Genomic DNA, 23254 nt, shown 5'->3' with positions numbered 1-23254 from the left:
CTCTGAAAAGTTTTAAAAGGCTCCCAGCTGAAGTTGCCTCATTGCAGCCCAGAACCTCTTAAAAGGATTGTTTTAACGGCTTGTTTTATCGGCTTGTTAAAGAGCTTGTAGAAAACATGTTTTTTAAAGGTTCTGGTGATCAGGCAATTCAGCTGGGATCGCCAGAGGAGCCTTTTAAAACCTTTTGTTTTTTACAACCTCTTCAGCCAAGAGAACCGGTTCGGGGGCGTGGCCAGCTGGGCATCGTTACCGGTTCTGCGAACTTGGCCAGATTTTTGCCAAAGGTTCTCAATAACCAGTCCAAACTGGTAGCAACCCACCACTAGTGCAATGGTGCTATTGTTTGTACATTCTTTGGCATTGGCATTGCCTTCCTTTGGAATTGGAATGCAAACTGACCTTTTCCAATATCCCTATCAATTTATGACCAGTTTCTAATGGTTCTTCTAATATAAAGCCTAAATCCATCTGCAAATGCTTGTAATATGTATTTTTCTTTTTTGATTTCCATTCCTTTTATTTTCTGTCACATCTCCATTCATCATCACTTTAGTTCCCTGGTGTGTGTAAATTGCCTTTTATCGTATTTATAAATTTTTCACCAAAGTCCATGCATTTTAATTGTTGCAACATAAATTGCCAATTTACATTATTAAATGCTTTCTGGACATCCAAAAAGATTAATGCTAAATGTTTTTCACTATGTACTTCATAGTACTGCAGTGTGTCCAAAATTATTCTAACATTGTTTCCAATTTGCCTCTTAGGTAAAAACCCATTTTGATCAGAATGTATAAACTCAATCAAAAATCTTTTTAATCTTTTGGCAATTACAGAAGCAAATATTTTATAGTCTGCATTTAATAGGGACACACTTCTCCTTTATTACAGTGTCTAAATTTATAAGGGGATATAAATATTTAACTTGTGACACAAATCATCCTATCAAATGTTAAAATCCCAGCTTTGAATCAGACTTCACTGAAAACAATTATTAAAATACAAATAGTAATTACTAGTGTAATCCTAGGAGCAATAATTTGCACATATCCATTATTTATCTACCTTTTGATTGCAGCATTTTAAAAACTTATGCAGGGTATATTGTAACTAATTACTGAGCTAGTACTTCAGCTAGATTTCCCTTTTCCACTTTTATCCTCATTTCCTTTCTCAAATCAAAACTATTGCAGCATGCAGTTCAAAGGAGGTGGGATATTCTAAAACACATCAAAATGTAATTCGTTTGAATAAAAGAATCAAAATGTAATTCATTTGAATAAAAGGAAAGAATGAGACTCTCAGAAATTATAGCATAATATGTAACATAACATATAACATAACATCAGAGTTGGAAGGGACCTTGGAGGCCTTCTAGTCCAACCCCCTGCCCAGGCAGGAAACCCTACACCATCTCAGTCAGATGGTTATCCAACATTTTCTTAAAAATTTCCAGTGTTGGAGCATTCACAACTTCTGAAGGCAAGTCGTTCCACTTATTAATTGTTCTAACTGTCAGGAAATTTCTCCTTAGTTCTAAGTTGCTTCTTTCCTTGATCAGTTTCCACCCATTGCTTCTTGTTCTACCCTCAGGTGCTCTGGAGAACAGCCCAACTCCCACTTCTCTGTGGCAGCCCCTGAGATATTGGAACACTGCTATCATGTCTCCCCTGGTCCTTCTTTTGTTAAACTAGACATACCCAGTTCCTGCAACCGTTCTTCATATGTTTTATCCTCCAGTCCCTAATCATCTTTGTTGCTCTTCTCTGCACTCTTTCTAGAGTCTCAACATCTTTTTTACATCGTGGCGACCAAAACTGGATGCAATATTCCAAGTGTGGCCTTACCAAGGCATTATAAAGTGGTACTAGCACTTCACGTGATGTTGATTCTATCCTCTGTTTATGCAGCCCAGAACTGTGTTGGCTTTCTTAACAGCTGCTGCACACTGCTGGCTCATATCTAGATGGTTATCCACTAGGACTCCAAGATCCCTCTCACAGGTACTACTATTGAGCAAGGTACCACATATACGGTACTGGTGCATTTTGTTTTTTTGGCCTAAATGTAGAACCTTATTTTTTCACTGTTGAATTTCATTTTGTTAGATAGCGCCCAATGTTCAAGTCTGTCAAGATCTTTCTGTAACTTGAGCCTATCTTCTGGAGTGTTGGCTATTCCTGCCAGCTTGGTGTCATCTGCAAATTTGATGAGTTCCCCATCTATCCCCTCGTCCAAGTCATTGATGAAGATGTTGAAGAGTACTGGGCCTAAAACAGAGCCTTGGGGTACTCCACTGCATACTTCCCTCCATGTGGATGTAGTTCCGTTGAGGACTACACGTTGAGTGCGGTTGGTCAGCCAGTTACGAATCCATCTGGTGGTGGTAGTTGAAAAGCAGGTAACACCTTTCACACTGAAATGTAGGCAAAGAGATGGCTCCCGTCTTTCTCTCTCCCCATTTTCTCTTTATCTCTCTCTCCCTCTCCCTCCCTCCCTTCACCCCCTTTCTCTCCCTCCTTCTGCCTCTCATAGGGATATAATGCCCCAGGTCCCTGTTAAAGAACTTGCACAATGTCTGCAATGCTCATTTAGCTTTATTGCAAGGAATATTTGCCAAATTTTACTTCAATGCATTAATGTTTTCAAGTTTGATAGATAGAAATTTGATTTATGTAAAGAAAGAAAAAGCGATAGCAGGCGGTAATCTCAGGTCATTGGCCATATCTTGAAGGCGTTCCAGGTGTTAGATGGAGATGGCATTATTTTCCATACCAGCTGTACAAATGAGATAAAATAATAGATTGATCAAAGTGAGTTTAAGTTAATTTCAGTTTTTTGCAAAGCTTTGTTAATGCAAACAATATCAGGCAGATAATCTCAATTTAGTATCTCTATTAGAGGAGAGTTTTCTTACGGTATGCAGCATCTCCATCCAATCGGACAGCCCTTTCGCCCAATGCATTGGTGGCGAGGAGGACACTTACGCCACTTGCAGTGTCCTCCTCTTCTAGCACAGAGCTGATAGGCCTTCCCTAATGAAAAGGCAAAGAGGAGACAGGTAAACAATGAGTGAAGATTCCTTAATATTTAAATACACTTTTCCTTCCAAGACACTACCTTCTTTTACAGAATTGCAGGACTCCTAGGACTACAGCAAGTTTTCTCTGACCACAAGAGTCCGTTTCTCCTGATTTCCCTGGAGCAGCTCAAATACATCAGGCATGAAACCTGGTTCAGAGATGAATTTGCTGGTAAACCTACATCTATTAAGGTAGGGGAAAAGAAATAATCTGGTTCATTAGAGGGGGAGCTCTTGCTGTGATATATTTCTCTGCAGTATTACATGGATCCTTGCTTGCTGAAAAATAATGCTGGGTTACAGTGGCTGGTTCTGCTGGGTAAAAATCTTGAGTGAGAAGGGTTAACTTCCTTTAAACTTCAGGAGAAGTTTGGTTTTCCTTTGGCTTTCTCCCCCTTTTCTTAATGTTTCTATCACTGGTTTTTTCTGCTCTTGAAATGCTGTGCATTTATGATATTTTGCTGCAATTTCTTCTCTTTTTCCCACCTTAAATCAAATATATTCATTAGATGATTAATATATATCTTTCATTTTTCCCCATCTAATTTTTTTAAAAATAACTCAAGATGGTGAAGGAATCTAGTACACCTTCCTCCTGCTTTTCTCTCAACAGGGACACCATGCAGAGCTTCGGTTTGAGAGAGAGAGAGAGAGAGAGACTGGTCCAGATAGACCCAGCCGGGTTTCATCTAATCCTCTTTCATCCTCTGTGGTCAATAGTTCACAGAGTTCAATGCTATTTCTATAAAGTAAAACAAAAAGAAAATGTTGAAGATTATCCTGCTTTCAAGGATATTCTTACCTTGAGCCAGGCCGAGGAAAAGAAATGCGAACAGCAGATAAAGGATCTTCATGCTGGGATTGGTCTGGACCAGATCTTAGTCCTGGGACAGACAAGCTCTCTATTTATCGAATTATAATGGTTGCATCATATCACCTCAGTGAACTATTGCAAATACTTGTAGGTTTATTTTTACAGTTATTACATAAGGCAATGGTGCCTCTTCCTTGTGTTGAAACACTCCTATGGGTCTGATGCTGCAAAAGTCCTCGGAAAAGCTACAGACTTAGTTGAACAGCTAACCTACTATGGTTGTAAAAGATTGGAGATTCAGGATTTGCAATGTCCTAATAAAGTAAAGAAAATTCCTTATTGAATTGCTGCCCAAACTCTACCAATCCACAATGATCATGCTCAGCCATATTCACTAGTGGCTGCAGTTTTGGAAGAGCCCTTAGAACCAAATGGTAGAAATCTGGGACTGACACATTTTTATGGGTGGATTTTGGGAAAACAGCTGCTCTGCTTTTTGGTGGGTCTTTTTTTTTGCACTCAGATGAAGCACAGGCTTCTTTGGCTTTCATTGTAGGTTTCTCTCTCATGCAGGTGATTTCTATTTCCCTGAAGACAGAGAATATGTCTAGTGTTGGAAATATTCCTTTAGCCTTAATCAAGAATTATTAGCAGTTCTCTGATTATATTGAGTGTTTACAGATGCTTCAGCTATACAGGATCTCAGGGGGCCATAGTTTTATTACTTATCTCTAGATTTCAGTGGTGAGAACAACATGGCTTTACACTTAGGCAAAATGCACAAGTATAGAAGGGATGAAACGTGGCTCAATAGCAGTAGCTGTGAGAGGGATTTCAGATGCCTAGTGAATAGCCATTTGCATATGAGCTAGAAGTGTGGTACAGGTACAAAAAAAAAATCCAATTGTTAATTGTTTTATGTTGCTTTCTAGAAAAAAGCTTGGAATACTGTATCCAGCTTTGGATACCATGATAGAAACTTTATGAAGGTACAATAAAGTGCAATAAAGATGATTAGGGAGCTGGAGGCTAAAACATAGACTGAATGGTTGCAGAAACTGGGTGTGTCCAATATAATAAAGAGAAGGACTAGGGGTGAGATGCTAATAGCCTTCCAATATTCGAAAGATTGTTACAGAGAAAGGGAGGAGTTCAACCTAATATGCAAAGAACTGAGAGAAGGATGGATGGAAACATACCAGAAAGAGAAATTTTATGAGGGTGAGAACAATTAACCGGTGGAACAGCTTGGCTACAGATGTTTTGGGTGCTCTATCACTGGAGGTTTTTAAGAATAGTTTGGAAAGCCATTTGTCTGATGAGGTATAGGGTCTCCTGCTTGAGCAGGTGATTGGAGTAGAATGTCCTTTTCAACTTGGTTATTGTGTAAGTTCGATTAGCCTTGTGGTGCAACCAAAACAATCTGGAACTGAACACACTCAAAACCGTAGAAATGGTGGTAGACTTTAGGAAAAACCCTTCCATACTTCCACCTCTCACAATACTTGACAACACAGTATCAACAGTAGAAACCTTCAAATTTCTGGGTTCTATCATATCGCAAGATCTCAAATGGACAGCTAACATCAAAAACATCATTAAAAAAGGACAACAAAGAATGTTCTTTCTGCGCCAACTCAGTAAGCTCAAACTGCCCAAGGAGCTGCTGATCCAATTCTACAGAGGAATTATTGAGTCTGTCATTTGCACCTCTATAACTGTCTGGTTCGGTTCTGCAACCCAACAAGAAAACCACAGACTTCAGAGGATAATTAGAACTGCAGAAAAAATAATTGCTACCAACTTGCCTTCCATTGAGGACCTGTATACTGCATGAATCAAGAAGAGGGCCGTGAAAATATTTGCAGATCCCTCGCATCCTGGACATAAACTGTTTCAACTCCTACCCTCAAAACGACGCTATAGAGCACTGCACACCAGAACAACTAGACACAAGAACAGTTTTTTCCCGAAGGCCATCACTCTGCTAAACAAATAATTCCCTCAACACTGTCAGACTATTTACTGAATCTGCACTACTATTAATCGTTTCATAGTTCCCATCACCAATCTCTTTCCACTTATGACTGTATGACTATAACTTGTTGCTGGCAATCCTTATGATTTATATTGATATATTGATCATCAATTGTGTTGTAAATGTTGTACCTTGATGAACATATCTTTTCTTTTATGTACACTGAGAGCATATGCACCAAGACAAATTCCTTGTGTGTCCAATCACACTTGGCCAATAAAATTCTATTCTATTCTATTCTATTCTATTCTATTCTATTCTATTCTATTCTATTCTATTCTATTCTATTCTATTCTATTCTGTTGTTTTGGAAGTGTCCCATCCAGTTGCCATGGATGCTGTAGAGATTTAGAGACGATTTCAAAGTGAAACACAAGCCATTTTCCTTTACTGTGGGTGACATAGTAACTTAAAAACTGTTTTCACAAAACAAAGTATTCAAACTTGGTTACATAGCTATTCTGATTTCACAAACTAAATATGACTCTTTAACATTTTCCTGGGACACCTATAGTTTTGGGCTTCCAGCTAAAGGAAGATTGCAGCAAGAAGAGCAGTAAACAAACTTAATAAATAAGTTAAAATAATATATATATATATTCATGTATTCTTCCCACTGACTCTTTGATTCAACTGCAAGAATCAAAGAATTGCTATAGTAAACATTTGAGGGTATTTCTGACTAGTTAGTCCATCTTCTCCCTATCTGGAGTACAATTGCTCTGAGAAAGGATCCCAATCACTGCAATGGAAAGGCATACTGAAAGGGTCCTCCATGGAATCAAGTATTGAGCCTTGTGGGTGGTGGGCAATGGATAGGAAATGGATTAAGGATACATTCCCAGCAATGAGTGGAAAAGGTGGTTATTGGCTCACATCACATAAGCTTTGCCTTGAGAGGGGGGGAGGGCATTTTTGTGGACTACAGATAATTCCCTCCCTTTTGAATAGCCTTGCTACAGGACCTCATGAAAGGTGAACATGCAAAATTAGAAATCAATTAACCACAGGTACACTAAATAGTAAGCAGACCAAGTGAGACTGAAAATGGTAAAATTGCAGCTCTGGAAAGAAATCAATATTTAATAATGTGGATTGTTGCTCAAGTACCACAGAAAGCAGTTAATGAGGACACTCTGGAACTCAGTTGCATCTCTAAAAGTGCCTTGAAACCTCAAAATAATGTTGAACTCCTGCCATTACCCAAGAAAAGTATCTTGTGTAATGAATGAGTCCAGCAAGGGTAATGAGGAAACTTCAGATACAAACTGACTTGGTATTTGGTAATCAAGTTAAATAAGGTAAAGAGTAATAAAATAAATGGGGAATATTACATTTAATAGAAATAATTGAGCAGTGTTTGAAAAGAAACTGCCTACATTTCTGTGTGAAGAAGCTGATATTGTTCAGTTGCTTTTAGAAAGGCATTTGAATCGACCAGGGCTTTTACTTATGATTCCTGTTTATGGGTTTTGTTGTTTGGGATTAATGGTTAGGCTTGAGAGAAGGAATGTTTTAATTTCAGTTTTCTCAGTTAACTTGCCCCATGGAAAGTGAAGCTATGATACAACATGCCTTAATGTTTGTACAGTTTTCTTCTGTACTGAACCGTATTATTTACAATTTTGGTTGCCATGATGTAAAAAAGATGTTGAGACTTTAGAAAAAGTGCAGAGAAGAGCAACAAAGATGATTAGGGGACTGGAGGCTAAAACATATGAAGAATGGTTGCAGGAACTGGGTATGTCTAGTTTAATGAAAAGAAGGACTAGTGGAGACATGATAGCAGTGTTCCAATATCTCAGGGGTTGCCACAAAGAAGAGGGAGTCAAACTATTCTCCAAAGCACCTAAGGGTAGAACAAAAAGCAATGGGTGGAAACTAATCAAAGAGAGAAGCAACTTAGAACTAAGGAGAAATTCCCTGACAGTTAGAACAATCAATAAGTGGAATAACTTGCCTGCAGAAGTTGTGAATGCACCAACACTGGAAATTTTTAAGAAAATGTTGGATAGCCATTTGTCTGAAATGATGTAGGGTTTCCTGCCTCAGCAGGGGGTTGGACTAGAAGACCTCCAAGGTCCCTTCCAACTCTGTTATTATTTTATGTTATGGTATATTATTCCATACATTTTCCTGCTGAGATAGATTTTTTTTAGTATTGGCAATTGTTTCTTGGGAATCTGTCTTGGTAATTGCACTGATGTTCTGTAGGAAACAGATGACAGTAATTCAAGAATTATTTTGTTTTTTTTACCATTTTTATTATCTTGACTCTTTTATCATTCAAAAGATGGAATGTATTGCAAAGTTTGCAAAGAGCAAAGTTGCATGAGGACACTTCACATATCCTCCTTCCATCTTCTAATCCCTCAAAGATTTTTTTTAAATGAACCAAGTTATCTTCCTCTGTGTTGCTGGGAAGAATTTGTGGTGCTTCACTCTCTGAGAAGAAGGCAGTTTAATATGTCTCATGCTTCCTCCTCCAAATCTCTCACAAAACTGTTTGAATTTGATCCCTGATTATTCATATTGTCGTGCCGAGAATGTGAAGAGAACAACATAAAGTGTTTAAAACTTGGAAGAGGAAACTGCATTTATTTAATCATTTCCCAAATGTCTTTCATGAAAAACTATGTGACAGTAAGATTACCCAAAACCTAAAAAAAAAAGTGTAAAGTTATACACAATATGTGCTTGAAGAGCAGTAAACACCTTTCACACTGAAATGCAGGCAAAATCTCTCTCTCTTTTTATGCAGTGCTCATTTAGCTTTATTACAAGAAATATTGGCCAAATTTTACTTCCATTCATAAATGTTGTGGAATTTGATAGATAGCAGTTTGATTTATAGAAAGAAAAATAGAGCAAAAGCAAGCGTTGATGTCAGGTTGTTGACCAGATCTTAAAGATCGCCATGGTGGTAGATGAAGAAATGAGTGGAAAAGGTGGTTATTGGCCCACATCTCCTAAGCCTTGAAGGTGGGAGTTTATTTCTGTGGACTACAGATGATCCCCTCCCCTTTGAATAGCCTCATAAAAGATGAACATGCAAAATTAGAAATCAACTATAGGTACACTAAATAGTAATTTATCAAGTGAGACTGAAAATGGTAAAATTCTGGAAGTCAGTTGCATCTCTAAAAGTGCCTTGAAAACTAAATGATGTTGAACTCCTGCCATTACCCAAGAAAAGTACCTTGTGTAACGAGTGGGTCCAGCAACGGTAATGAGGAAACCTCAGATACAAACTGACTTGGTATTTGATAATCAAGTTAAGTAAGATAAAGAGTAACAAAATAAATTGGGACTATTACTTACATTGAAGGTTAGAAATAATTGAGCATTCAAAAGATGGAATGTATTGCAAAGTTTGCAAAGTGCAAAATTGCACGAGGACACTTCACATATCCTGCTTCCATCCTCTAATCCCTCAAAGATATTTTTAAATCAACAAGTTATCTTCCTGTGGGTTACAGGGAAGAATTTGTGGTGCTTCACTCTCTGAAAAGAGAGACAGTTTAATATGTCTCTTGCTTCCTCCTCCAAATCTCTCACAAAGCTGTTTGAATTTGATCCCTGATTATTCACACTGTAGTGCAGAGAATGTGAAGAGAACACCAGAAAGTCTTTAAAACTACAAAGAGGAAACTGCATTTGTTTAGTGGTTTCTGACATTTATTTCATGAAAAACTATGTGGCAGTAAATTGATTACCGAAAACCTAAAAAAAAGTGTAAAATTATAGCATGCTATGCGCTTGAAGAGCAGGAAACACCTTTCACACTGAAATGTAGGCAAACCTCCTCCCCCCCTCTCTCTATAGTGCTCATTTAGCTTTATTTCAAGAAATATTGGCCTAATTTTACTTCCATTCATAAATGTTGTGGAATTTGATAGATAGCAGTTTGATTTATACAAAGAAAAATAGAGCAAAAGCAAGCGGTGATGTCAGGTTATTGACCAGATCTTAAAGATTGCCATGGTGGTAGATGGAGAGAGCATTATTTTCTCCAGCTGGCACAGAAATGATATAAAATAATAGGTTGTTCAAAGAGGGCAGGAGCAAAGGTGAAGGTCCTGTCCACTTTGATGATGACGCAGGTGGTGGGCATTCCCTGTGAAAAGAAAAAGAGAAGACAGGTGAATAAAGAGTAAAGGTCACTTGATATTTAGATCCATTTTTTCAAGACACCATCTTCTTCTACAGAAATGCAGAATTGTTCTGACTTCTGGGAGTTCGCTCTAACCAGAGGAATCCATTTCTGCTGATCTCCCTGCAGCAGCCCAAATAAACCTACAGTATATGAAGCCTGAAGCAAGTCTTAGAGTTTAATTGACTGGTCTGCCTGTATCTATCAAGAGTAAGGAGAAAAGTCTGGTTTATACAACAGATCTTGCTGTGATATATTTATCTGCATTATTACCATGGATCCTTGCTTGCCAGGAAGTAACCTGGAATTAGAATGTTCTGCTGGGTGTTTTGGATAGAGATCTTAACTGCTTTGAACTCTGGATTCTGATTTAACTCTTTATTTCTCGCTTGTCTTAATGTTAACTTTTTTATCCATTACTGCTCTTCTTGGCTTTTGAAAAGCTGTGGATATGAAGCTCAGATATAGAGCTTGCATGAGGGACCCCCAGAATATTCCAGACTTCCAAAAAGCTTTAGATCTGATGACAAAGACCCTCCACTCATTTACAGCTCTGAAAGTCAACTTCATTGGATTGTTCACATAACACCCACATCAAGATTTTTTTGATGGAGCATGTGTGGTTTTGTTTTCTCTATTCAGTAAATCTTATTAGATAATGGGTCAGTGAAGAAAACTTTCTTAATTACAGACTTGTATCAGTCAAGAAAGATAAAGTTCAACCATATTCACTAGGGGATAGAATTCTGGAGGCGCAATGATACAGTTTAGAAGAACATGCTAGAAATCCTGGATTTTCACTACTGTCCTTGCAGCAAAATTTGATGTATTGGCTATGTGCCCTGGTGTATGTCTGAGTTACTGAAAGTACTGGCCAAATTTGCTTTCTTTTCAGTATCTTCCTCAGCTTATTGATTCCTGTCTACCTGAAGATGGAGGAAATATGTAGTATTGGAAAAATTCATGCACACTACTAACCAGAGCATACAAAACATTTGCTAGACCAATTCTCAAATACATTTCATCTGTTTGGAACCCACACTGCATATTGGACATTAATACAATTGAACGTGTCCAGAAATATTTCACAAGAAGAGTTCTCAACTCCTCTGCTCGCAACAAAATACCTTATGCCACCAGACTTGAAATTCTGGGCTTAGAAAACTTAGAACTACGCCGCCTTCGGTATGACCTAAGCATAGCTCATAAAATTATCTGCTACAATGTCCTACCTGTCAATGACTACTTCAGCTTCAACCACAACAATACACGAGCACACAAGAGATACAAGCTTAAGGTAAACTGCACCAAACTCGATTGCAGAAAATATGACTTCAGCAACAAAGTGGTCAATGCCTGGAATGCACTACCTGACTCTGTGGTTTCATTCCAACCCGCTCCCCCCAAATTTTGACCTAAGACTGTCTACTGTTGACCTCACCTCATTCCTAAGAGGTCTGTAAGGGGTGTGCATAAGAGCACCAGCATGCCTACTGTCCCTGTCCTAATGTTTTCTCTATTTATATCTAACTGATGTATCCAATCCATGCTTATATTTATTACTTAATACGTTCTTGACAAAATAAATAAATAAATATAAAATAAAATAAAGTAAAATTCCTGAGTTGGAAGTTGAGCTGAAACTGAGAAGGAGAGTTGTGTTCTATGAGCTGTGTGTACAGTCAGTTCTTGGTACATTAGATGTTTTCTGATGCTTAGCAACAAAGTATTTCATGAGACCACACTTTTATTAAACATTTCTAACTTAATTTATCTTTCCGAAACATTATATATTTATATTGTATTATAACTTGTTAATGATCCCAATAATTGGGACCTTAAATCAAAACAGGGCAAGGATAGACGGAGCTCCTATTACACAGTGCATGTCAAGAAGCAAGTTTCAAAAACCAATATCTAGAATTAATTTCCAACTTTTCTAAAAATCCACTGAAATGAACAGTAAATATGGAAAGGAATCTTTTGGGAATTAGTCTCATATTAAGATAAACAGTAGGAAAATATTTCATATTAGAGCAACTCAAAATTGTAATGGTTTGTGAACAATCAATCTAAGTCAGTCTTTTTTTAGATTTAGCTATTTTTCATTCTGTCTTTATTATTTCTATAAATCACTCATGGAGGTGAACATAATTAATTCTCCTTCCTCCACCTATTTTCCTCACTATCTTGCAGTAATGTGGGCATAAGAGAATGAGTGACCCAAAGTCACCAAGCTGGCTTCTGGCCTAAGGCAGGTCACGAACACACAATCTTCCAATTTGTAACATAGTGCATTAGCTACTACATCTACACAAAAATATAATACAGAAATTCTGAAGCAATCAAGACACAAAGAATTGCTGCAGTGGAAAGGCATACTGAAAAGGTCCTTCATGGAGTCAAGTATTGAACTTGTTGGTGGTGGGCAATGGATAGGAAGTGGATTATATATATATATATTCCCGGCAAAGAGTGGAAAAGGAGTTTATTGGCCACATCTCCTAAGCTTTGCCTTGAAGGGGGGGAGGTATTTCCGTGGACTACAGATAATCCCCTCCCCTTTGAATAGCCTTGCTACAGGACCTCATGAAAGGTGAACATCAAAATTATAAATAAATTAATCACATGTACACTAAATAGTAGCAGACTAGTGAAACTGAGAATGTTAAAATTGGCAGCTCTGGAATGAAAGGAAGTCAACATTTAATAATATGGGTTTTTGCTCAAGTAACACAGAAAGCAGTTAATGAGGACACTCTGGAAGTCAGTTGCATCTCTAAAAGTACCTTGAAACCTCTAAATAATGTTGAAGTCCTGCTATTACTCAAGAAATGGAAAGTTACCTTCTGTAATAAATTTGGTGCAGCAATAGTACTGAAGAAACTGCATACAAAGCGACATGATGTTTAGTAATCAAATTAAGTAAGGTAAAGAATAATGAAATAAGTGGAGACAATGCTGACATTTAGGCTTAGAAATAATTGAGGAGCAATGTTGAAAAAGAAGCTACCGAAATTTCTATGTGAAGAAGTTGATGTCGTTCAGCAATTGTTAGATAGGCATTTCAAGAGATCAGGGCTTTCTTTTAGTGTTTATGCTTATGGCATTTTGTTGTTTGGTACAAATGGTTAGGCTTGAGAGAAGGAATGTTAAATTTTTATTCATCTCAGTTAACTTGCCACATGGAAAGTGAAGCATGCCACAATCTTTGGACAGTTTTCTTCTTTACTGAGCCTCATGATTCTATAAATCTGCTGAGACAGATTTTTTTTAGTATTGGCAATTGGGAATTCTTGGGAATCTGGCTTGGTAATTGTACTGATGTCATATAGGCAACAGATGAAGGTAATTCAAGAAGTATTTTGCATTTGTATTATCTTGAGTCTTTTCTCATTGAAAAGATGGAACTCTGCAAAGTTTCATGGAGACATTTCACAGATCCTGCTTCCACACCTACTCTGCAGCACTGAGAAGAATTTGTGGTTCTTCTCTATCTCAGAAGAGTGTCATTTTATTTGTCTCATTCTTCCTTCTCCAAATCTCTCACAAAGCTGTTTGAATTTGATCCCTGATTATTCACACTGTAGTGCAGATAATATGAGCACCATAAAGTGTTTAAACCTGACCAATACAAAACTACATTTGTTCACTGTTCTCCCAAATGTGTGTCATGAAAAATTACCAAAAAAGCTAAAAAAAGAGATATAGATTGAAACCCAAGCCAACCCAAGCCAACCCAAGTCAAGCCAACCCAAGCCCAAACCTCAAGCTTTAGCATTATTTCAAATTAAAGATCCTATTGCTTCTGAAGGTGAAATTATAGCATGTGGATAATATTGCAGAAAGGCACTTCTTTAGCTTTGACCATGGCTCCATAAATCTGATTGACTAGAGATGCTAATTAGAGTTGGCTTTGACCTTGGTGCACACATAGATACACTTGGCCCCTGTAAACTATTTCTCTCTCTCTCCCCCGCCCCTTCTCTCTCTCTGTGTGTATTGAAAAACTGTTTGGATATGTTCTTCAAAAAACGGTTCTTGGGGTGATAAACCTCAAGGAATCTTGGGATAGGAATATAGGAATTTTGGGAGTCAGTCTTGCTTTCCACACCCTCAAAATTACAAGGCTAATAAAATGATTACTAAATTCTATATTTACATTAACATAATCAACCGTTTCATCTAAATCTCAAAATAACTTCTTCCAATTCCAACAACCTCAGAATAACCGAATAACTGAATTGGAAAGGACCTTGGATGTCAGCTATTCCAATCTTTTGTTAAAGCTGGAAACCTTATACCATTTCATGGTATAATCATCTGGTTCAGTTCTAAGATGGGGGAAAGACACTGGAAACATGGATTCTGATTGGAAAGATGGTTTATTGATGAATCAGAACCACATTTGGCTCTGGGCAGCTGACCACATGGAGTTGAGAGTGAGGGTTTTTTATATCTTCTCTTGGGCTTTGAACTTGAGCTTCCTGTTCCTGTGCATGAGCATGTATTCTATTGGCTGTTGTAGTGTTCGTAGCTAGCTCTGTAAGTTGTCTGAGTGCCAGGTTTGGTTGAAGTGTGGACTGCTGATGCAATATCCTTAGGAGATTGTGCCATGTGGTGAGCTCTGCTGCTAGATGGGTTAATCCTATTATGTGGTGGAGAGTTGCATCTATCCCATTACCCTGGAGCTGGAGGTCTTTTGTCTTGTAGATAGGTTGGCTCAGTCTTTCTTAATGGGCACCAAATATCTTTTGGGTCAGGGAGCTATTTTCTGTCTTTAAAACATGTTTTCTTCTTTTATCATCCAGGGAAATATAATATTCTGCCTTTTTAATATTTCTTAAAATATCTCATTAGTCAGTCAACCTTTCAACCAAACCAACCACTTTAAATTGCCATAGACATCTGCAGTTTCTATGGGGATGCTTTGTGTTTAGTTCTTGGGTTGAAAATGTAACACAATACTTTGTAGCAATTTGACAAAAGACCCATGTACTTTCTAGATTGCAAGGTGTTTTCTGCTGCAAGGTGGCTTGTGTTGTACCTGATGCTGGAAACAGATGCTGTTGCCTTAATGACTTACTGAATTACAGAATTATAGAAAAATAACAGAATAACAGAATAGCAAAGTTGTCCAAAAGAGATTGGGCAATCATTTGTCTGAAATGGTATAGGATTGGACTAGAAGACCTCCGAGTTCCCTTTCAAGGTCCTTTCAACTCTATTATTCTATGTTCTATGTTACATGAGATCTTGAGCAGGAGGAGGAAGTGACCAGCTAACAGTGGAATAGTGTTTATTTCAACTGATCAGTCGAGCAGTTAGTATCAGTATTAACTGATACTAGTTAGTATAAAAATATTCCTTGCAATTTCTCAGTTGTTCCTTTCTGCTATAAGAAGAGGTAATTTTCTTAAGAAATGAAATATTTTCTCTCAAAATACTCTCATGTTGGTTTAAAACACCCTTCTGATTGGAAATGGCGGTGGGTTAGGGTGGGGATTACTGTTGGTTTTGTGGCTTTCTCTTAAATACCTTTCAATGATTTTGAATCCCTAGGTATCCTTCTGCCCAGTGTGGAAAAGCCCCTTAGGAGGAGGTCCCTTATTTTATCTCACTTGGGATGGGACTGAAGTATCACCTACCATGGATTTTACAGTCAGAGAGATGATTTCAAAGTAAAACACAAGACATTCTCACATACCCTTAGTAGACCTTACAGCATAATGTCTGTCTTCACAATATTGTGAGTTAGTTATGCAGTCAATCTAGTCTTAGATTCAATCTACAGAAAGCTGTTCAACATTGCCTGGAACATAATTATGGGCTGGCAGCTGAGGGAAGTATGTATTTAAGTACTGTAGCAGCAGGCTTAGTTCCTTGGCTCATCAGGAAAATCCAGTAGGTATAAGATTTTTTCACTCTTCCATTGGGGATAAGAGAACATTTCAGGGTTTATTAGACCTAAATCTCCTTTCTCTTCCCTGCCTATGATAGAATTGGTCTTAGAAATGGCTCTTTGCCTTGAGTGCAGAGCCCATTTCTGTGGACTTCCCTCTGCCAACCTTGCTACAGGCCCTCATGAAAAATGAACATGTAAAAACAGAAGTGAATTAACAACACATACAATGTTAACAACACAATGAATATTAGTGGGTCAGTGAGACTACAAATGGCAAAACTGGCAACTCTGAAAAGAAAGTCAGTATTTGATCATATAGTTCTTTGCTCAAGAACCACAGGAAGCAAGTAGAGGCCAACTGTTGAGCTCCTGGTATTACCTCAGAAATGGTGAATTATTTTGTGTAATGAGTTTGTGCAGAGAGGGAAATGGACAAACTGGCACGTTGTTTAGCAATAAGGTAAATAATAAAATAAAATTCACCATATTATGATGCAATCATGCAGTTTACTTAGTTTTAGATCTATACAAATATGGCATTTCAATGTTTACCTGAAACATAATTAGAGGCTTCCAGTTGAGGGAAGTATGCATTTACTTGTTTTTATCAACAGACTTGGTTACCTGAAAGACTGAACAGTTGTAGGAATTCCATGCTCTTCCCATGGACTCTTTTATTCAAATGAATTACATTTTGATGTGTTTTAGAATATCCCTTCTCCTTTGAACTGCATGCTGTGATAGGTTTGATTTGAGAAAGGACATGAGGATAAAAGTGGAAAAGGGAAATCTAGCTGAAGCACTAGCTCAGTAATTACTGTTACATGTACCCTGCATAAATTTTAAAAAAATGCTGCAATCAAAAGGTAGATAAATAATGGATATCTGTAAACTATTGCTCCTAGGATTACACTAGTAATTACTATTTGTATTTTAATAATTGTTTTCAGTGAAATCTGACTTAAAGCTGAGATTTTAACATTTTATAGGATGATTTGTGTCACAAGTTAAATATTTATATCCCTTATAAATTTAGACATTGTAATAAAGGAGAAGTGTATCCCTATTAAATGCAGACTATAAAATATTTGCTTCTGTAATTGCTGAAAGATTAAAAAGATTTTTGATTGAGTTTATACATTCTGATCTAAATGGGTTTTTACCTAAGAGGCAAATTAGAAACAATGTTATTTATTTATTTATTTATTTATTTATTTATTTATTTATTTATTTATTTATTTATTGTTTAAATTTCTATACCGCCCTTCTCCGAAGACTCAGGGCGGTGTACAGCATAGATAAAACAAATGTATAAAAAAATTAAAATACAATATATATTTAAAATCTAATTCCATGAGCTGAAATTTAAAATGGGAAGATAAAATTATAGAATAAAATAGCCCCACTAAAACCCCGCTAAAAACCCTCAATTAAAATTTATCATGAGGCCAGCCCTGCTTGATGAAAGAAAAAAGTCTTAAGCTCGCGCTTAAAGGTCCGGAGATCAGGGAGTAAGCGTAGTCCCACGGGTAGTTCATTCCACAGGGCAGGAACCCCCACAGAGAACGCTCTTTCCGTGGGGGCCGCCAGCCGACATTGTTTGGCCAATGGCACCCTAAGGAGGCCCTCCCTGTGAGAGCGCACAGGTCAATGGGAGGCTACTGTGGCAGCAGGCGGTCCTGTAAAAATCCCGATCCCATGCCATGGAGCGCTTTCAAGGTGATGACCAAAACCTTGAATCGCACCTGGAAAACCACCGGCAACCAATGCAGTCTGCGCAGGAGAGGTGTTATATGGGAGCTACGAGATGCTCCCTCTATCCCCTGCGCAGCCGCATTCTGCACCAGTTGGAGCCTCCTGGTGCTCTTCAAGGGGAGCCCCATGTAGAGAGCATTGCAGTAATCCAGGCGGGAGGTAACGAGGGCATGAGTGACCGTGCATAGAGAGTCCCGGTCCAGGAAGGGACGCAACTGGTGAATCAGGCGAACCTGATAAAAAGCTCCCCTGGCGACGGCCATCAAATGATCTTCTAAAGACAGCCATACATCCAGGAGAACGCCTAAGTTGTGCACCGATCCCCTGGGGGCCAACAATTCGCCCCCCACAGTCAGCGATGGAATTAGCTGACTATGCCGGGATGCTGGTATCCACAGCCACTCCGTCTTGGATGGGTTGAGTCGAAGTCTGTTTGTCCCCATCCAGACCTGAACAGCCTCAAGGCACTGGGACATCACATCAACGGCTTCGTTGGGGTGGTTCGGGGTGGAGATATACAGTTGAGTATCATCAGCGTACAGTTGACAACTCACTCCAAAACCACGGATGATCTCCCCCAGCGGCTTCATGTAGATGTTGAACAGGAGAGGCGAGAGAACCAACCCCTGTAGCACCCCACAAGTGGGGTGCCTAGTGGTCGACCTCTGCCCCCCTGCCAACACTGTCTGCAAATGGTCAGAGAGGTAGGAGGAGAACCACCGAAAGATGGTGCCCCCCACTCCCAAACCCCCCAACCGTTGCAGCAAGATACCATGGTTGATGGTATCAAAAGCCGCTGACAAATCTAACAGGACAAGAACAGAGGAACAACCCCTGTCCCGAGCCCTCCAGAGATCATCAACCAACACGACCAAAGCTGTCTCCGTGCTGTACCCTGGCCGGAAGCCAGACTGGCACGGGTCTAGATAGACAGTTTCCTCCAGGTACTGGGGAAGCTGCCATGCCACCACACTCTCAACAACTTTCGCAACAAAGCGAAGATTGGAGACAGGATGATAATTAGCCAATATAGCTGGGTCCAGGGAAGGCTTCTTAAGGAGGGGCCTCACCACCGCCTCTTTCAAGGTGGCTGGGAAGACTCCCTCTACCAAAGAAGCATTAATAATTCCCTGGAGGCAGCCTCATGTAACCTCCTGTGTGGCCAGTAGCCAGGAGGGACACGAGTCCAGTAAATATGTGGTAGCATTCAGCCTCCCCAGTATCCTGTCCATGTCCTCGGGAGTCACAGAGTCAAACTCTGCCCAAGTAATATTCTCAAGAACTGCCTCCATCGTCCCACCTGAATCCATGTTAGAATAATTTTGGACACACTGCAGTACTATGAAGTACATAGTGAAAAACAATTAGCATTAATCTTTTTGGATGTCCAGAAAGCATTTGATAATGTAAATTGGCAAATTGGCAATTTATGTTGCAACAATTAAAATGCATGGACTTTGGTGAAAAATTTATAAATATGATAAAGGCAATGTACACACACCAGAGAGCTAAAGTGATGGTGAATGGAGATGTGACAGAAAATGTATATATAAAAAGGAATGAGACAAGGCTGTCCACTATCCCCATTATTATTTATATTAACACTAGAAGTCTTTTTTTTCATATTTATTTATTATATGATAAGAAAGTAGATAAAATATTTAAAAATAATATAATTAGAAATGCATTATTGAGGGTCTGGAGAAAATATCAATATAAATTAGATGGAAAGATTCCAATATGGGCAATCCCGAGACACGATAGAAAGTATAAATATATATCAAAAGATGGAGGTAGTTACCTATAAAGAACTCCCTTGTATGGAAAAGGGGGAATTACAATTAAAATCCAGAGAAAAGATGGGGGAAGAAGGGAAAAATTATACATGGTTCCAATATGGACAATTACAAGCTAGATGGAAATTAGATCAAAAAATAGGTGTTAAGCAAACTGAGGATAATTTGTTAAAACAAATGAGAGATCAAGGCCAACAGCATATTAAGAGGTTGTATAATATATTAGTAGAAATAGACTCAGAGATTGAATTGGTTAAGGATTGTATGATTAAGTGGGCACAAAATTTTCAGCAACCAATAATGTTGGAAACTTGGGAAAGAATTTGGGTGAGGAATGTTAAATTTACACAAGCGCAAAATATGAGAGAAATTTTTTTTATAGATGGCATTTAGACCCCAAAAAGTTGTCATGTATGTATCCTAATGTACAGGCTAAATGTTGGCGATGCGATTGTGAAGATGCCACTTATTACCATATATGGTGGACTTGTAAAAAAGTTAAAGCATTTTGGATTAAAGTATGGTGGATCATGCAGAATATTTTGAAAAAGAAGATTAAGTTTACTCCGCAGTTCTTTCTACTAGGAATAATTATGGATTGTACAGCTATAGAGACTAAATTGATTTTGAACTTAATAACAGCCGCAAGACTTTTGATTGCTCAATATTGGAAGAAAGAAGAATTACCTACAATTGAAGAATGGACACTCAAAGTAGCAAATCTGGCAGAAATGGTAAAAATTTCTGCCTACTTGAAAGACTATACACAAGAAAAATATATTTTAGAATGGAAAATGTGGATTGATTATATTCAAAATAAGTATCAGATAAAAAAATATCGAGTAGCATATGAGTAAATTTAGGAAATATTTTGTATTAGATATATTTCTGAAGGAGAGGGGAATTGAGAGTGTGATTATGTGTGGAGTAACTAGAGATTATAATTTAGGAATTATTTTGGATTATGATTGTTAGTTTTGATACCCTGCATTTTGTTCTGGGAAGTCGGGGTGGGGGGTGGGGGGTAAGGGGGAGGGGAATTGGAGGGTAGAGATGGAGTGATGGTTAATGTACAGGGATTATTGAAGATGTATAAATATAATTAATGTAGGGTCGGGTCTGCCCAGTTACCATTTTAGAACGATGGGGAGGGAGAAAAGAGGAGAGAATAGGAGGTAGGAAAGAGGAGAAGAAGAAGGAAGAGGGGTAGAAGAGGGAGAAGGAAGGTGTAGGGTGGAGGGAGGAGAGGATGTAGATAAGAGAAGGAGAGGAAGGTCTGGAAAGTAGAAGAAGGTAGAAGAGGGAAGAGTGTTAAAAAGGGGGGTGGTGACTGGGCAAGCCCAACTAATTGTATATAACTGTACATTGGATGAGCTGTTTGATATAATTGTAAAAATAAAACTTTTTTATGAAAAAAACACTAGAAGTCTTAACCATAAGTATTAGACAAGATCCAGAAATAAAAGGAATGGAAATCAAAAAAGAAAAAATATAAATTACAAGCATTTATTTATTTATTTATTTATTTATCAAATTTATATACCGCCCTATCTCCCGAAGGACTCAGGGCGGTGTACAGGCATTTAAAACACATAAATACAATGTAAGAAATATAAAAACAGTTAAAAAACTTATTCTAAACGCCTATTAATTTAAAATTAAAAATATAAAATAAAAGCCAATTTAAAAACCAGTAATTTAAAATTTAAAATTTAGCTCAGCCCTGCACAATTAAATAAATGTGTTTTAAGCCCGCGGCGGAAGGTCCGGAGGTCCGAAAGCTGACGAAGACCGGGGGGTAGTTCATTCCAGAGGGTGGGGGCCCCCACAGAGAAGGCCCTTCCTGGGTGTCGCCAGACGACATTGCCGCTGACGGCACCCTGAGGAGACCTCTCTGTGAGAGCGCACGGGTCGGTGAGAGATATTCGGTAGCAGTAGGCGGTCCCGTAGGTAACCCGGCCCAATGCCATGGAGCGCTTTAAAGGTGGTCACCAGCACCTTGAAGCGCACCCGGAAAGCCACAGGTAGCCAGTGCAGCCTGCGCAGGATGGGTGTTATACGGGGGCCACGGGGGGCTCCATCTATCACCCGCGCAGCCGCATTCTGGACTAACTGCAGCCTCCGGATGCCCTTCAAGGGGAGCCCCATGTAGAGAGCATTGCAGTAATCCAGGCGCGACGTCACGAGTGCGTGAGTGACCGTGCATAGGGCATCCCGGTCCAGAAAGGGGCGCAACTGGCGTACCAGGCGAACCTGGTAAAACGCTCCCCTGGAGACGGCCGTCAAATGATCTTCTAGAGACAGCCGTTCATCCAGGAGGACGCCTAAGTTGCGGACCCTTTCCATCGGGGCCAATGACTCGCCACCGATGGTCAGCCGCGGATTTAGCTGACTGTACCGGGATGCCGGCATCCACAGCCACTCTGTCTTGGAGGGATTGAGCTTGAGCCTATTTCTCCCCATCCAGACCCGTACGGCCTCCAGGCACCGGGACAGCACTTAGAAAGCTTCGTTGGGGTGGTCCGGTGTAGAAAAGTACAGCTGGGTGTCATCCGCATACAGCTGGTACTTCACACCGAAACCACTGATGATCTCACCCAGCGGCTTCATGTAGATGTTGAACAGGAGGGGCGAGAGGATCGGCCCCTGCGGCACCCCACAACTGAGGGGGCTCGGGGCCGACCTCTGCCCCCCCGCCAACACCGACTGCGACCGGTCGGAGAGATAGGAGGAGAACCACCGATAAACGGTGCCTCCCACTCCCAATCCCTCCAACCGGCGCAGCAGGATACCATGGTCGATGGTATCGAAAGCCGCTGAGAGGTCTAATAGGACCAGGGCAGAGGAGCAACCCCTATCCCTGGCCCTCCAGAGATCATCCACCAACGCGACCAAAGCCGTCTCCGTGCTGTAGCCGGGCCGAAAACCGGACTGGAACGGGTCTAGATAGACAGTTTCATCCAGGTGCAAGGGAAATTGATATGCCACCATACTCTCTACAACCTTCGCTGACGGGAGGTTGGAGACCGACGATAATTACCTAAAACAGCCGGGTCCAGGGACGGCTTCTTAAGGAGGGCCTCACCACCGCCTCTTTCAAGGCAGGCGGAAGACACCTCCACCAAAGAAGCGGTCGAATCGCCTGAGCCAGCCTCGTGTCACCTCTCGGTGGCCAGCACCAGCCAAGAGGGCACGGGTCCAGTAAACACGTGGTGGCATTCAACCTACCCAACAACCTGTCCATGTCCTCGGAGCCACAGGGTCAAACTCATCCCAAACAATGTCACCAAGACCGCCTCGAGCATCTCACCCGCATCACCGCAATCTTGGTCCAGACCATCCCGGCTGAACGATTTTATCGTATAGATAACCGTTAAACTCCTCAGCACGTCCCTGCAGCGGGTCGTCCCGCCTCCCCTGGTGTAGGAGGAGCGAGTCACCAAACAGGGCGGCTGGGCGGTTATCTGCCGATGCAATGAGGGAGGAGGCGTAGCTACGCCTCGCTTCCTCAATGCCACTAGGTAAGTCCTAGTATAGGACTTCACTAGTGTCCGATCAGCTTCGAGCGGCTAGACCTCCAGGAACTCTCTAGGCGCCTTCTCCGCGCCATCCTCTCAGCTCCTCGGAGAACCAAGGAGCCGGTTGGGACCTGCGCCGGGTCAGAGGCCGCAAAGGCACGACACGGTCTAAGGCCCCGCCGCCCGCTCCCAG

The 23254-nt window shown here is 39.9% G+C and overlaps 1 long non-coding RNA gene across 1 annotated transcript; it reads right to left on the bottom strand.

Annotated features, from left to right (window-relative positions):
* Positions 1 to 2596: 2596 nt before the first annotated feature.
* Positions 2597 to 3948, bottom strand: LOC131189050 (uncharacterized). The gene is made up of 3 exons (XR_009152889.1): positions 3885 to 3948; positions 2918 to 3035; positions 2597 to 2778 (listed from the first exon to the last, which is right to left on the bottom strand). It is a non-coding gene; the product is annotated as an uncharacterized LOC131189050 (long non-coding RNA).
* Positions 3949 to 23254: the final 19306 nt, after the last annotated feature.

The sequence above is a fragment of the Ahaetulla prasina genome, chromosome 1 (genome assembly GCF_028640845.1).
Source record: "Ahaetulla prasina isolate Xishuangbanna chromosome 1, ASM2864084v1, whole genome shotgun sequence".
Taxonomy (NCBI): Eukaryota; Metazoa; Chordata; class Lepidosauria; order Squamata; family Colubridae; genus Ahaetulla; species Ahaetulla prasina.
The sequence above is the reverse complement of the archived record's forward strand: the minus strand, read 5'-3'. Positions and strand labels throughout refer to the sequence as shown.